Consider the following 17,129-nt stretch of genomic DNA (forward strand, 5'->3'; position numbering starts at 1 on the left):
AACAAGAAAAAGTGCATTGGTGAAGTGTGAATACAAGAAAAGGTACACTGGTGAAGCGTGAATACAAGAAAAGGTACACTGGTGAAGTGGGAAATACCATACATGCCAATATTGTTTACAATTCGATCTTCATTTGTGCTATTTAACTGGGTATCATAATCTAATATCTAACTTATTCAACTCGTGAATTATTTTTTTCTTTAAATGTAATGTTTCACAGCTTTTGTAAAATAGTAGTAGTCGTAGATATGGTAAAACATTGCTATCTAATAATATGCTGCTACAGGTGATGATCGGGCACTAACATGTCTATTTGCAAGTGATTATGCTCTTTGAAACCAAAACTGCCTTTTGATAGACACACTCATATTAATTAGTGCACACATACATGTTTCACATTTGCTATAAATCTATTGCTAAAGTTTATAAGATGAAACATAAAAACTGCTGATGAATCTCTCTCTCTCTCTCTCTCTCTCTCTCTCTCTCTCTCTCTCTCTCTCTCTCTCTCTCTCTCTCTCTCTCTGTTAGGAAAGGATATGTAAATATACTTATAATCATGAGTTCAACTAGTATTTACTGGTATAGTTAATTATCATCTCAGCCTGCCTTTCTGTAACAAGATTTTAGTCATCCTTATCACAACGCTCATCTTCATCTGAAGATGCAATGTCCAAGTCGTCCTCATCATCGCCCAATGTTTCTAAATCATCTGTTTCTGGGATAAGGCATACATGGAAATGCTCCCCTTCGAATCTAACCGGTTTGTAATAGCCATCAACCAACTGCCAGCCATTTTCTTCAGAGGGATGCTGCTCTATATGAGTTTGATCTGCTCTTTGTTGTTAGCAACAATAGAGGCATGCTCAATTTAAGGACTGAGTTCATCTTCGCAAGGTAGTAGTCCACTTGCATCTATGCCCTTCAAATTGGCTAGTAGGTATTTTCCATTTCGATTTGGTCCATGTCTTCATAAACTTCTCATACCTCAATTCATTCAGCCAAGTGTTTGCTTTATCCTCAGCTCCATACATTGTGGCTGTGAACCTCTGAAGAGCTTCATTCTTCGTACTAGAAATTGTAGAGCTCATTGCCATTACTCTGAAAGTCTTCTGATAGTCATGTTGCTTTCCTAGAGTTTGGAGAGGCCTAACCTTCCTTTTTCTGACAAACGCTGATGCATACTCTGATCCTGTGAAGGCATGGAAAGCTGGCAATGCTGCACAAAGATATGGTATTAGTTCCTTCCATATTGCAGTCAGGCTGACTTAATGACGATTGCTCTTTGAAACTGTTCTTATATCCATCTGCAATGTTGGCTGAAAGCTATTGCAGTGGTACAGTAATTTCACTGCAATATCTGTGTCGGATGCTGTGACCACTATGTCAATTCTCATGATCAACTGATAAGGGCTAATTCATCTACTGCGTTTTGCTGTATCATACCCTCTGTCACCTGGAGCTTATAACATTCCCCTTAGACATCTAAGAAGACTTCACAATCGCCAAAAATTTTAGCATATGAAGAGTTTTGCCATTCATTGGTAAGAAACTGAGGTAACTGCTTCTTGAAGGACTTGGACTTTAGGGCATCGTTTAGATTTATTGGCACTCGTCTCTGCTCTGACCCTGTGATGATGAAGGTTCTGTTGTCAGGTCTCCACCTGTCTCTTTCAGTGTCCTTAATTGAAGTCTGTGGATAGTCATCGAAGTCTATGTGTACGCATTTGGCTGACATTATTAAACTCTGGGTAAGAATACTTCTGGCTAGTTCTCTGTATGTGGGGACAAATTTAGTGGCAAGGTATGCAAGAGAAAATGTCCATCTATGATATAAGCACTGAAGTGCTTTGGCTGCTGTTCAAGACCTTTCAATTTACTCTCGATATATTAAAGAGCGCACTTCTATCGGTCTTTGACATCACTTCTTCTGGGCTAGTCAAGGACAGAGGTATTGGAATCAATGGGTACTGGCGAATATGCTGCATGTCACTGTCTCTTCTTGGTGGACAGTACAAGGAGACGTCCCATCAGATCGCGTGATCCCTTAAGTACTGCAACTTAAAGTGTTATTTATCCGGCGATTGCTTGCTCAGCCATCTACAAAGGTTTTCAGCTTTTCCTTCTTTATTAGATTTTCAAACAAATTTTATTTAGATTACTCATGCAAGCCGGGATGCATTCCTTGTGTCTGACTTTTCCCTTGGTTGGTACACAGAGACGGCATTCATGGATTTCATCATTGGTACCTTTTCCTGTGGAAATATTGTACAATACCTCTGAACCTTCCCGTGTTTCAAATAGATTGTTCGTATCTAAGATTTGTTTGATGATTTTCTGAAGAGCCTAATTGTCACGTTGAATTCGTCTTGGCCTAAGTTCTGTAGTAAAATCTTCTTTGCTAGTCAATCCTGTCCTCTCTTGCTGCTGACTAATGAACGATGCTTGTGTAGCCTTTGTTACTATCCATCTAAGGTGAGCGGAGTAGTCATTAGTGAAAGAGGTGATTCCTGTCAGTTGAGATGTAGCGTCGGCATTAATTGTTTGTTCCAGTTGTAAATCTACAAGAATTCTGCTGAAATCATGTTCTGTCCTTCGCACTGTGTATACACCCCGATTAAGTATCTCTCTAGGTCTGGGATGAGTCGCATCAATATTCAATAGCACTAATTGGTATTTTGTTAACCACCGGGAATAGTTGATGTGGCCTGTGGCAAAGGACGGGTCAATAATCAGTGTAAGTGTGAAGACAGAGCTCGATGTTATTTGTCCGGATAGCTCTTTCAAGTTGGTGAAACATGTTAATGCACTCCACATACATCATCCAGAACTTTGCAGTGTATCCATGAGCTCCTGATACAGTTGTCTTGGTGAATTCAGAATACTCTTTCGAAAATTTTTCAAAAAGATCTGCATTGATCACCAGCTCAATCCCATGGTTTCCTGCATTGGTATTTCCTTTCACAGTAGATATCAGGGTATGAAGCTCTTCTCTGTAATCACATGTTTCTAGAAAGGCCTTGAAATGCAGGCTTTCGAAGGTAAGGCAAAGAGAGGTTAGAGGCTCAGGCATTGGTTGAAGTGTTTACCTATGAGGAACCCAATCAAAGAACCTGGTGTAAGGACCCCAGTCTCTATTGGCATGTCTGGTCGTTTTGATTCTGTTATGAGTTTTCCTTAAATTTTGAAATAACCCCGTAAACTCACAAAGACCTCTATATGTTAGTTGGTTATCAAAATTTAAAATTAATTAAAAAATATTAAAAAATTTGTGATCAATTATTCAGCCAAAGGGAATAATAAAAACATCAGTTAAACCCTTCTTAACTGGCAATCTTCCATACAAAGTAAATTAGCCACTATACTGGTATTATGCAACCCTAATTTTTATAATCACGAGCCCCTGAAAAGAAAAGTTACAATTAGTACTATCATTCAAAAAATTTTATCACTTATATATTCAGTGAAACAACAGTAGTAATAACATAAACAGAAGAGCTCACAAAGCGTGTTGTGGCACATGTGGAGGAGAAGAAATGAGTGAATATATAGGCCTAAAGAAAGTGAATATAGGCCTTTTCAATAACCTAATAGTAACACCCTCTTTAGGCCGTTCTTAAATGGGCTTTGCGCCAACTTTGACTCTTAAAAACTGTTGATCCTTTATCAGGAAGGTCTAAAGAATATTTCTACAAAGTTTCATTAATGTACGTAAGACGTGTTTTAAATATGCAAAAAAAAAAAAAGCGCCCTCTTTAGGTCGTTCTTAAATGGGTTTTGCACCAAATTTGACACTTAAGAATTACTGATTCTTCATCAGAAAGCTCTAAGGTATATTTCCACAAACTTTCATTGATGTACTCAAACTGTGATTTAAATGTGACATTAGCGCCCCCTTTGAGCTGTACCAACCGTGTTTCACACAATTGTACATAATTCCTTTTGTATATATTATGCTTGTATCTTCGCTCTTCACTCGCACTAAAACGAACATGAAAATTCCTGTCTGGTTTTTCCTCTGTAATATTGTCTGTCTTGTGTACTTGTTATGTCCTGTTGCCTTGAGGTTTTGTATATAAGGAGAGTGTTCCACAATAATATAACTCAGTCATTTCCAATCTGCCTTTGAGTTCACACCCTCACTCGGCGCCGTCACATTGCTGACACCGGAAGTCGACTCGCTCCCACTGCCTTCCACCCCCATCTCCCTCGCCCCTCCATCGTTGGTACTATGACGGAGACAGACTCTACTGCAGTTGGCGCTGCGGCCGCCCCATTGAAACTTTCACCGTTCGCCAGCAGAGAAGCGTTCGCTTGGTTTCAACGTGCTGAAGTCCACTTTCGTATCAGGGGCGTGACTCGCTCAACCACCAAAGCGGATTATGTTCTCGCGGCGATACCCGAGGACACCTTCCCAGAAATATCCGACTGGCTTTGTGAACAAGGAGACACCCCAATAGCGTATGACGCCCTCAAATCATACCTTCTGCAGCAGTACTCGCCGTCGCCAGCCGCCCGTAAAGCAAAGCTTTTTCAGCTCTCGCAACAACCGTTGGGGGACCAAAGGGCTTCGCTTGCCCTAGGGGAAATGACCAGTATCGCTCTCCTTCAACCTGCCGCAGACAGCTCTCCTCGTGAGGTGAACCTACTTCGTGCCTTTTGGATACGCCGTTTACCTGAACCTGCGCGCTGCCATACCCGATGTCGATAGTTTACCCATAAAGGACTTGATAACCAATGCCGACGCCCTTATGGACAGCCACTTCAAGACCTCTATCAACTGCTGCGGCTCTCACTTTTCCTATCCCACACGCCCCTCTCCTTCTCTCCACCGATGCCAGCGACATCGCTATTGGTGCAGTACTCGAGCAGGTGGTCAAAGGCTCGCCCCGCCCATTGGCCTTCTTCAGCAGAAAACTGTCCAAGGCAGAATCGGGTTATTCTACCTTCCATCGAGAATTGCTGGCGGTGCACTTGGCTGTCCGTCACTTTCGCCATTTCTTAGAAGGTACGCCCTTCGTCATTCGCACAGACCACATGCTTCTGGTGCACGCCTTCACTCGACAGTCTGACGCCTGGTCCGCCCGTCAACGCCGACATCTCTCCGCCGTGGCTGAATACAATTGCACCTTCCAATACGTCCCTGGGAAAATGAATCCCGTTGCCGATGCCCTGTCAAGAAACACGTTGGCTGCCGTTCAACTGGGATTGGATTACAACGCCCTGGCTGAAGCCCAACGACAGGATCCAGAATATCAAGCATGTAGGACATCCTGCATGTCTCTCCGTTGGGAAGACTTCCCCCTCGAAAACTCCAACACCACCCTCCTCTGTGACGTCAGTACTGGTGGACGTCTCGGCAGCCGAAATGGTGTATGGCGACCCGTTGGTCGTCCCTGCCGAATTTTTTCCTTCTACAACCTCCTCCGACGATCTCCAGCGCATACGTCACGTCGTGGGAAAATTTACTCCGTGCCGCCAGACTTACAAGCCCCCAGCGAAGCATCACATACCAACGGACTTGCACTCTGCAACGCACGTCTTCCTGCGCAACGACACCAGCAAGCCACCACTAACGCCCCCTTACACGGGCCCTTTCCTTGTGATCCGACGCAGTCCGAAAGCATTCCTCCTAAACATTCGGGGCAAAGAAGACTGGGTCTCCATTGATCGTCTAAAACCTGCTTATCTTCTGTCAGATGACCCGCCTACAGTTCGCCTCTCTAGATCAGGGGGCACTATTTAACATGTACAGTATGTCATTTTTAGGGGGGGAGCCATGTACCAACCGTGTTTCACACAATTGTACATAATTCCTTTTGTATATATTATGCTTGTATCTTTGCTCTTCCCTCACACTAAAACGAACATGAAAATTCCTGTCTGGTTTTTCCTCTGTAATATTGTCTGGCTTGTGAACTTGTTATGTCCTGTTGCCTTGAGGTTTTGTATATAAGGAGAGTGTTCCACAATAATATAACTCAGTCGTTTCCAATCTGCCTTTGAGTTCACACCCTTACTCGGCGCCGTCACATAGCCCTTCTTAAATGCGTTTTGCACTAATTGCGCCATTTAAGAATGGCACATCTGTAATCAGAGTGCCAAAACGAAACTTTTATCACAGGTTTGGTTGTTGTACTCCAAAATGCAATTTAAACCGGATTTGGGGGGCAGTTCAAGCTGCGCCCCTACTCAACGCACCAACGGCATAACTTGAGAATGACCATTCTGGGATCCCCATTATACTAGCTGATGATTTTAGCTATCAAACCTTTTGTACTCAAAATGTAATACAAATCTCTGTGAGCTCCCGCACTATTAGCAAAGGTAGGTAATAGAGGAATAGATGGTGTAGTAAGTAGGACTGGAATTTCTTAAGGGAATGGCACTTGTGTTACTTTGATGAAAATTTACCATGATAGGATTTCCACGTTATATATGATGGTCAAGGCTTCATAATTTGCCATCGAGTCCTTATTGTTTGCATTTGATCTATATTTAAGAGCAGGTTTATGCAAGCAAATCTGATAACAATGGTCACGTAATGATGAAACCTGCACTTTTTTGCAACTTCATTAAACCCGCTGAACTTTGAAACCCAACCGCTAACAAGGGTAGTGATGTCAATAAATGATGTGGTATATCACAAGATAACTAATTGATTTGTTCATAATTTGACACAAATTTCCTGCAAATCGGATAAAAATAGGCGATGATGTAACAAATAGACGTCGTTGACCGTTTGGCGGTATGGACCTTCATCATCTTGTATATCATAATGTAGGCAATTAAATTATGCATATTTTGACATTAATTTCCTGCAAATCCCATAAAGGTGGACGATGATATAAGAAATGACGCCTTTGACCTTTTGGTGAACTTGACCTTCATTATCTCGTATATCACAATATAGGCAATTAAATAATGCATATTTTGACAATAATTCCATGCTAATCAGATAAAAATGGACCTGGAAATAAAAAAAAAGACTTTTCTAACCTTGACCTTTGACCCAATCACTCCCAAATCACTCGATGGAAATTCAATTTTGCACACTTTAGTATTAGTTTTAGGCAAATCGGGTAAAAATTTACCATGACATAGCAAAAAGACGCTTTTTTATCTTTTCGATACCTTGACCTTCACCTCTGATCTAATCAGTCCCAAAATCTTATCAAATTGTCCTTGAATCCTGGTCAATCGTCCCACCATCTTTCACCTCTGATCCAATCAGTCCCAAAATCTTATCAAATTGTCCTTGAATCCTGGTCAATCGTCCCACCATCTTTCACCTCTCATCCAATCAGTCCCAAAATCTTATCAAATTGTCCTTGAATCCTGGTCAATCGTCCCACCATCTTTCACCTCTGATCCAATCAATCCCAAAATCTTATCAAATTGTCCTTGAATCCCACCATCTTTCATGCAAATTATAAAAAAAAGATACTACGACATAGCAAAAAGACTATTCTCCCCTTTCGTGATCTTGATTTAGAATTTTAAATCATGCTGTATGTCACAAATAGGCAATTAAATTATGAAAATTTTGACATCAGTTTCTTGCACATCTGATAAAAATTTACCACGACAATCAAAATATATTTTTGCCTTTAAACTTCGACCCAATCAATGGCGAATCACAAAATCGGCAATAGAATTTTACATATTTTAGCACTAGTTTCCAGCATATTGAATAGAGAATTGCCGACGATTTTGACCTTTTGGTTACCTACATCATGACATTTGACACAATCACCCCCAAAATTCAATCATATTGTCCTTGGAACATGGTTAATCATACTACCAAATTTAACGAGATTAAGTCAATTAGTTTTCAGTCATACTAATCTCAAACAAACAAACATATAAACTTGGATAAATACACACATATCAAAACATAACATTCTCGCGAAGGTAAAAATTAATAGGCGTATCGCTCCTTGTGTATTAAAATACCGTGTGAAGCACCATTTCCGTTTTAATGATGATTGTAAACACATTTATTTTTGAGAAACAGAAGACTTTTTTTTTGGAAAGGTAACAGGTCAGATTTAACTTGGAGTAACTATTCAGCTAAGAGCTATTGCTCAGAGAGTGTTTGCTTGAACTGAAGAGGACTACAATATTACCTTAACAAAATCATTTTCTGGTACAACCGAGTAAAATAAATGGGGATCTAGCCTCAAATCTAATTTCTTTGGTGTAAATTTAAAAGTTCCTCCCATACCCCACTATAAAAAGTGAAATATAACCCTTTTTGCTGATGTGTTTGACAGTAGGCAAAGTAATATGATGTTGGATCTTACTCATTTCAGTTTTCCTGATGCTAAACTAACTAGTTTAGTTTTTTATCCCATGTAATTGAAAAACTCACTGGACCTAGATGCCTATGGCGGTCTAGACCCAAATGGTATTTTCCCTCTATTTTTATAAAGACAGCATATTTTTTAGGATCTATTTTTTCTGTTATTTCTTGCAAGTTAACAAGAAGAGGTTCTTTTTGCACACGCACTTGATTTTTTATTTATTTATTTATTTTTTGGCAAAGCGACTAAATAGGTATGCGGAAGATTATCGTATTCTCTCTAATTTGCAGTTCGGTTTTTGCAAAGGCCTTGGATCTTTTGGTGCCCTTTTGACAATTTCCAATGATGTAGAGAAATCCTTTGATTTTGTTTGGAAGGATCGTATGATTGGCCTTGATTGTAGTGTTGCCTATTATCAGTATCAAACTTTAATTAATAGATTGCAGAGGGTAGTCGTTGATGGGCATCATAGAGACTATTTGAATGTAATATTATGGTGTTCATCGGGGTAGTGTTCTCAGCCCATAATTTTTCCTACTATTTATGCATGATATGTGGTTTGACCTAGAAAACAAGCTCATTGCATCTGCAGATGATGCTAGCCCTTTCGCATTAAATCCATATCCTGAATGTAGACCTATGGTTGGTGAATCCATCAATAATATCTTCCAAAAATAATCGCAGTGTGAAAAATATGGGGAATGAAGCTGAACCTAAAAAAGAGAGAGAAAAAAAAATCAAAATATGATTGTAAGTAGGCCGAGGACAGTGGCTCCTTAATATCCAAAAATAATCGCAGTGTGAAAAATATGGGGAATGAAGCTGAACCTAAAAAAGAGAGAGAAAAAAAATCAAAATATGAGTGTAAGTAGGCCGAGGACAGTGGCTCCTTAATATCCAGACCTATGCATTGCAATGTCCCTTTACCTAAAACTACTCATTTAAAACTCTATTCGTGATTCTGAAGTGCACATTTACTTTCAAGAACCACATATGCCCTGTTTCTTCTTCAATTACTGAGAAAATTAGTTATTGAGAGTCTTTTAAAAATTTCAGTGATCAGTCTATCCTTAAGCAATGATTTAAGTCTTATTTTTTAGTATTGCTCTACTGTTTGCTCTTGGCTGCTGACCCTCCTCGGTTGGATAGAGACCTATGGTCTATTATACTTCTTATTCCTGATCTTGATATTAATCTGTGACATCGTCATTATATTAGTTCTTTATGTATGTTGCATACTATTTTTCATAATTCAGATCACTAATTACATTCAGATCTTCACAGACTCTACCTTCCTGTACGTAGTGGTAGGTATGCAGTTAATTTCAACAGTCATGCCTTCTCCAACATAAGGCTCAACACTAGCCTAAACATTATTTCGTGAGGTTTTATTCATGTGATCAGACTGTGAAATGCTCTTTCTAGTCTAGTGTTTGAATCGGTGGAACTTTAGAAGTACAGACTTTTTGTAAACTCTTTTCAGCCAAATATGTTGACATAATTCTTGATTTATAGTTCATATATGACTACTCTAGCTTACCGTTATTACTGATCTTAAAATATTTTATATTTTAATTCATTAATTATATAAAAGTTTCTTTACTGTTTCCATATTTCCTTTCTTCATTGTGTTACTTTCCCTGCTGGAGCCCTTAGACTTGAAACACTGTTTTTCCAAGAAGGGTTGTGGCTTGGTTAATAATAATAATAATAATAATAATAATAATAATAATAATAATAATAATAATAATAATAATAATAATAATAATAATAATAATAATAATAATAATAATATAAAAGTGGATATGAAAATTCGATTTAAACCATTAATATTTTGACCGTTTAGCAGCCCGTTCTTTCCTATAGTACTCTTATATATCCTCTAGCATAGCTTAGACAATTAAAGTGTCCCAAAAGTGGGACTTGAACAGCTTGTATGTGAAAAATTCCCAAATATAGTATTCGAATGTGATGAAGAGCCTAAAAAATATATTCCGAAAATCATGCCGTTTTCAAAATCAAACTATAAGCGGATTTTCATCTCACGAAATGAGAAATTTATGAAATATATTACCGATGCGCCCGATGGCCTTCCTCCATCCATTTCCATCTCATTTCGGACACAATATAAGGCAGAGGTTCAGGTTTACACGTAATGAGTGTCAACGCCTCCTAATTTCCATAGTGCATACATAAGTGGATTACTATTGGTAGCACTAATATTTTCCTTATAAGTAATGATACTAAATTTACGCTACCACTCTACATCATTTCCACCTTTAAAAAATCATAAAGAGACAGTCTTGAATATTTTTTTGACTTTGTTTTGAATTAAGGAAGTTTGTATAGGTATTTGGGAAGGGAATATTAAAAAGTCAGTGGAAAAGAAAAACTATGTCGCAAAGTAACAATTAGTGTTGTGTATATCACAGATAATACTGTTTCCAACATACTTCTACATTGATGGAGTACTTAATAAAAGTTCATATTTGTCTTAATTGAGTTAATTTCCTTGTTAGGCCATATCAGAATGGTGCAGCAATTTATATTGATATATGTACGTATGTATGTATGTATGTATGTGTGTGTGTATGTATGTATGTACCATAGAGTTTCGCAAGCAAAGGGAGAAAAGTTTAAACAAGGAGGTCCATTTCACATGAATATTCTAAGTTTCAAAAAGTTTTGGTTTCCTTTTGATGTTAATGGAAGGAGTTACTATGTTATGTGTATAACGATGTCCCGTGGAAAGACTGAAGAACAAATTCTCTGTGACAGAATCTAAAGGTAGTGGCCAACGTAAAGCTATCAATCATGGTGCGTCTCTATTCAAGTACTGTTCTATCCTAGAATAGACAGACTAATGAATTTTAACAATTGTTGTCGAATTGAAGACTGAAAAATTCAGCTGCTACAACTTATGAGCGCAATTTCCATTACGTATGGATCTTCCTAAGAAATAAATTACTTTTTTCGCTTCTTCACAGACAATTACACCACGAGCATGGGAAACCAAACACTCATTATAAGGGAATGTAAACACTGCTCAAGATCCAATCAGGTCATAATCTGCTGGAGTTTCTTGCAAGAAGACACTTATGGGGCATATGACAATATCTTGTTACATTTTGGACAAGGCCCTAACATTCTTTCTCTTTTTGAGAACACACGAGAGATCGCATATAGCCTTTGATTGTAATCCCTCTACTTCCAAGCATCAAAATTGTCTTCACGATGATCAAGTTTTCTCTGATCATTACAAACTTCTCTAATCCCGTTAAACGCAAGCCATTTGCTTCCTTTAAGGTTAAACACTCAATTGATTCCCATCCTGATTTTTTTTTGTCTCCTTTATGACAGGGTCCTCTCAGGGTTAAAACATTTATATAGCAACATCTTAAAAATATTATTTGACTGAATTTTTATCTTTCGTTTTACAATTTAAATAGAAATTATATGTGAAACTCTTTTTTTTTTTTTGTTATTGGAAAATTCAGATGGAAAGGAGGATAATTTACCCACTGAACATTATTTGACACCGTTTTATTAACATCCTTATTAATATTAACATCCTTGAATAGAGGAATATATAACTCAGCGGCAATACCTTATGGGAGCGCCCGGATAAAATTCTATGACCGAAAAAGGTCTTGGCCAAAAGAAACCCAGAATATTCAGTTGTGTCGCAAGTTGATAATAACACTTGGCTCTTTTTTTATCTGGATTTCCATAATACTGAGAGAGAGAGAGAGAGAGAGAGAGAGAGAGAGAGAGAGAGAGAGAGAGAGAGAGAGAGAGAGAGAGAGAGAGAGAGAGAAAATGATTTCTAGAGACATTACTTTCATTCTATGCCAAAACGGAATACGAACGAAGCCTTGCCGCCAAGCAATAGGTTGAACCTATTCGAATTGAAGCTCTTACCGGAGGTCGATAAAACAAAAGACCCATATATATATATATATATATATATATATATATATATATATATATATATATATATATATATATATATATAGATATATATATATATATATATATATATATATATATATATATATATATATATATATATATCTATATATATATATATATATATATATATATATATATATATATATATATATATATATATATATATATATGTATATATATATTTATATATATATATACATATATATATATATTTATATATACATATATATATATATATATATATATATATATATATATATATATATATATATATATATATATATATATATATATATATACTGTATATATATATATATATATATATATCTATATATATATATATATATATATATATATATATATATATATATATATTGTAAGGACACCGATCCCTTCGTCGTCCAGAAAATCGACAAACTACTTATTTATTTAAATCCTCTCTTCGCCACACTGTGGTTTCCTATGTATATATATTCCGCTCTACCAGAGCTACATTTTGATATATGTATCGTTTCATAACATGTTTCTGTTAACCCATAATTCACATATTTGTAAGTGTAAGAAAACACATATATTTTGGCTGGCACTTCAATTTGATTTGGCGCCAACGTCATCCTACCTTTCCGTCCGCACCTTGTAATATACTTCCGTGCACATTCGAATAAAGTATCAGTTGATCTTGGTGACGCTTGTCTCACTGTCCTTACAACTGGTGACCCCGGAGTTTAAAGTAGCATCAGCGGTATTGGCTTTGACATTAACGGACTTATTACGGCCGTGCTACCTTCTACATAACCGTTACCTTAGGCACGAGCCTGCCTTTGGTTCTCCCACACTTCGGTGAATGTAAGGCAGTAGGATGAGCTTAACCAACTTATCAACTTCTCACCTCTTCGCCGACTCGTCGTCTGGCCACGATGCAGTAAGCAACACGCCCATTGCACCCAACGGCCTCGCCTCCATGCCCGAAGTCAAACTGCCGCACTTTTCTCAACACAACACCGCTTCCTGGATCCTGAGAGCGGACGTACTCTTCCGCGTCGCTAGACTCAGCAACTCCTGCGTCAAGGCCGACATCGTTCTCACCTCCATACCTGAAGAAGTATTCGACAAGATTTCCTCATGGCTCGACGCCCAGGCCGGCCAAGTTTCATACGACGACCTGAGAACGAAACTCATCGGTATCTACTCCCTCTCTGTCTCAGCAAGGGCACAGAAAGTACTGGACCTCGCCGGCAAGCCCATGGGTGACACCTCTCCTGTCGAGGCGTGGGACGAGCTAACCGGCCTGCTTACGCTCCCCGAAACAGACAGCAGCGGCCGACGACGTGAGATTAGCTTATCTCGCGAAATCTTTCTTCGACGCCTACCACAGGACACCGATCCCTTCGTTGTCCAGAAAATCGACAAACTACTTATTTATTTAAATCCTCTCTTCGCCACACTGTGGTTTCCTATGTATATATATTCCGCTCTACCAGAGCTACATTTTGATATATGTATCGTTTCATAACATGTTTCTGTTAACCCATAATTCACATATTTGTAAGTGTAAGAAAACACATATATTTTGGCAGGCACTTCAATCTGATTTGGCGCCAACGTCATCCTACCTTTCCGTCCGCACCTTGTAATATACTTCCGTGCACATTCGAATAAAGTATCAATTGATCTTGGTGACGCTTGTCTCACTGTCCTTACAACTGGTGACCCCGGAGTTGAAAGTAGCATCAGCGGTATTGGCTTTGCCATTAACGTACTTATTACGGCCGTGCTACCTTCTACATACTCCGTTACCTTAGGCACGAGCCTGCCTTTGGTTCTCCCACACTTCGGTGAATGTAAGGCAGTAGGATGAGCTTAACCGACATATCAACTTCTCACCTCTTCGCCGACTCGTCATCTGGCCACGATGCAGTAAGCAACACGCCCATTGCACCCAACGGCCTCGCCTCCACGCCCAAAGTCAAACTGCCGCACTTTTCTCAACACAACAACGCTTCCTGGTTCCTGAGAGCGGACGTACTCTTCCGCGTCGCTAGACTCAGCGACTCCTGCGCCAAGGCCGACATCGTTCTCACCTCCATACCTGAAGAAGTATTCGACAAGATTTCCCCATGGCTCGACGCCCAGGCCGGCCAAGTTTCATACGACGACCTGAGAACGAAACTCATCGGTATCTACTCCCTCTCTGTCTCAGCAAGGGCACAGAAAGTACTGGACCTCGCCGGCAAGCCCATGGGTGACACCTCTCCTGTCGAGGCGTGGGACGAGCTAACCGGCCTGCTTACGCTCCCCGAAACAGACAGCAACGGCCGACGACGTGAGATTAGCTTATCTCGCGAAATCTTTCTTCGACGCTTACCACAGGACGTACGGGCCCAATTGACAGACGCCGACACGCTCCCGATGAACGAACTCCTGTCGAAGGCTCAGAAGCTCCACGAGGCCTCCAAAGCATCTCGCCTCGGTGCATCATCGTCAACACCGCCTCCGTTCTCCTCCTTCAGCAGCTACTCTTCCATAGACTCCTCGACAATGGCCCTTGAGGACGACGAGATCAAAATTCTATCAAGAAAGAAACCACCGCAACCGACGCGACCGAACCCTATGCCTAACCCAGCATGGTGCTTCTACCACCAACAGTTCGGCAGTGACGCCAAGAAATATAGAGCACCATGCAGTTTCCCTAGAAGATGACGCCAGAAGCATCCACCTGCCACCATCGCAGCCGCAGTTAACCAAAACAAGATTGGTTTCTGTATCCTCGATACTATTTCCAACCGTAGACTCATGGTGGACACCGGCGCAATGCAGTCAACGTTCCCTCCTTTGAAGTCCGACCTAAACCGTGGTCCCGACAAAAACGCTACCTCACTCATCGCCGCCAACGGATCTCCCATACGGTGCTATGGGATCAAGACCCTCAAGATATCTATCATTGGCCGTTCGTATTCTTGGCCCTTCGCTATCGCCGACGTCAATCGCCCCCTCCTCGGTGCGGATTTCCTCGCCCACCATGGACTCCTCGTCAATGTCGCTAACAGACGTCTCATCGACACGGGAACCTGCCAGTCTCGCGCCCTAGAACACGGCCCTGCAACAATGTCCGTATCCGCCGTAAGGACGCACCCCTACGCCGACCTCCTACGAGAGTTTCCAGAGGTTTTCAAGCCCGAGCTCCGACACTCGCCAGGTTCCCCGTCCAAGCATGGTATCTACCACCACATCACAACGAGAGAACCTCCCACTCACGCCAAATTCCGCCGCCTCCCGCCTCAGAAACTGAAGGATGCCAAACGCGCCTTTGAGGGCATGGAACGCATGGGTATCTGTAAGAAAGCATCGAGCCCCTGGGCATCACCCCTGCACATGGTTAAAAAGCCGGACGGGTCCTGAAGACCTTGTGGCGACTGCAGGCGTCCCAACCTCATCACAACGCCCGATCATTACTCGCTGCCCAACATGCAGGACCTAACGAACTCGTTGCACGGCGCGAAGTTTTTTACCAAGATGGACCTCCTCAAGTCTTACTTCTAGGTCCCCGTATTCCCGGAAGATATCCCGAAAACTGCCATTGTAACGCCGTTCGGATCCTACACCTTCGCATACTCAACCTTCGGTCTACGCAACGCCGGGGCGACCTTCCAATGACTAATGGATAGCATTCTGGGTGACCTACCTTTCTGCGTCTGTTACGTCGACGACATCCTGATATTCTCGAAAACCAAGGAGGAACACCGGGGACACGTCCGCACCGTCCTAAAGCGCCTACAGGAGAACGGCCTAGTCGTACGCTTCGACAAATGCACGTTCGGTGCGGAGGGAGTGGATTTCCTTGGTCACCGCGTATCCTCGCCGGGTTAAAACCCATGACAACCAAAGTCGACTCCATCAGGAAGTTCCCAATGCCTACGACCATCCGCCAACTTCAGGAGTTCTTGGGAATGGTCAATTACTACAGGCGCTTCATCCCCAACATCGCACAAACCCTGTCACCCCTCGACGACGTCCTGAAAGGAAAAGCAAAAAAACTCGAGTGGGGTTTGCCCCAGCAACAGGCATTCGCTCGGACGAAGGATGCCCTTGCGAATGTCACCACCCTGGCTCATTTCGACGACAACGCGCCCCTGCGACTAACGACCGACGCCAGCAACGTCGCCTGCGGGGCTGTGCTTGAGCAACTCGTCGATGGTTCTCCTCGACCGCTGGCATTCTTCAGCAAGAAATTGAAACCCGCCGAAACAAGATACAGCACCTTCGATAGGGAACTCCTCGCCGTCTACCTCGCCGTCCGCCACTTCAGGCACATCTTGAAGGGTACCCCCTTCACAATCGCGACGGACCATCAACCCCTCGTACACGCCTTCACGAAATCGACGGACGCATGGTCCTCCCGACAACAACGTCATCTCGCATCAATCGACGAATTCGGGTGCACCATACGGTATGTCCCAGGAAAGAAAAACCCAGTCGCGGACGCCCTTTCAAGGATTGAAATTGACGCTATCCACCTGGGAATCGACTACGCCAACCTCGCAACCGAACAACGCACCGACCGAGAAGCACAGGATCACCTGACGGAGCCATCCGCGCTCAAGATAAGTGCGATTCCCCTCGGACCAGCAGGAGTAACTATTCTATGCGACACCAGCACGGGCCGCCCACGTCCCTGGGTACCAGCCTCCTGCAGAAGGAAAATATTCAAAATCATCCATGGACTTTCGCACCCCTCAGGACGCACCACCGCTCGCCTTCTGTCTGAAAAGTTTGTCTGGCCAGGGATAAAAAAGGACGCCCGGGAATGGGCGAAGTCATGCATCAACTGCCAGTCAAGCAAGGTCAGCCGTC

Source organism: Palaemon carinicauda, chromosome 20 (genome assembly GCF_036898095.1).
Source record: "Palaemon carinicauda isolate YSFRI2023 chromosome 20, ASM3689809v2, whole genome shotgun sequence".
NCBI classification, from domain to species: Eukaryota; Metazoa; Arthropoda; class Malacostraca; order Decapoda; family Palaemonidae; genus Palaemon; species Palaemon carinicauda.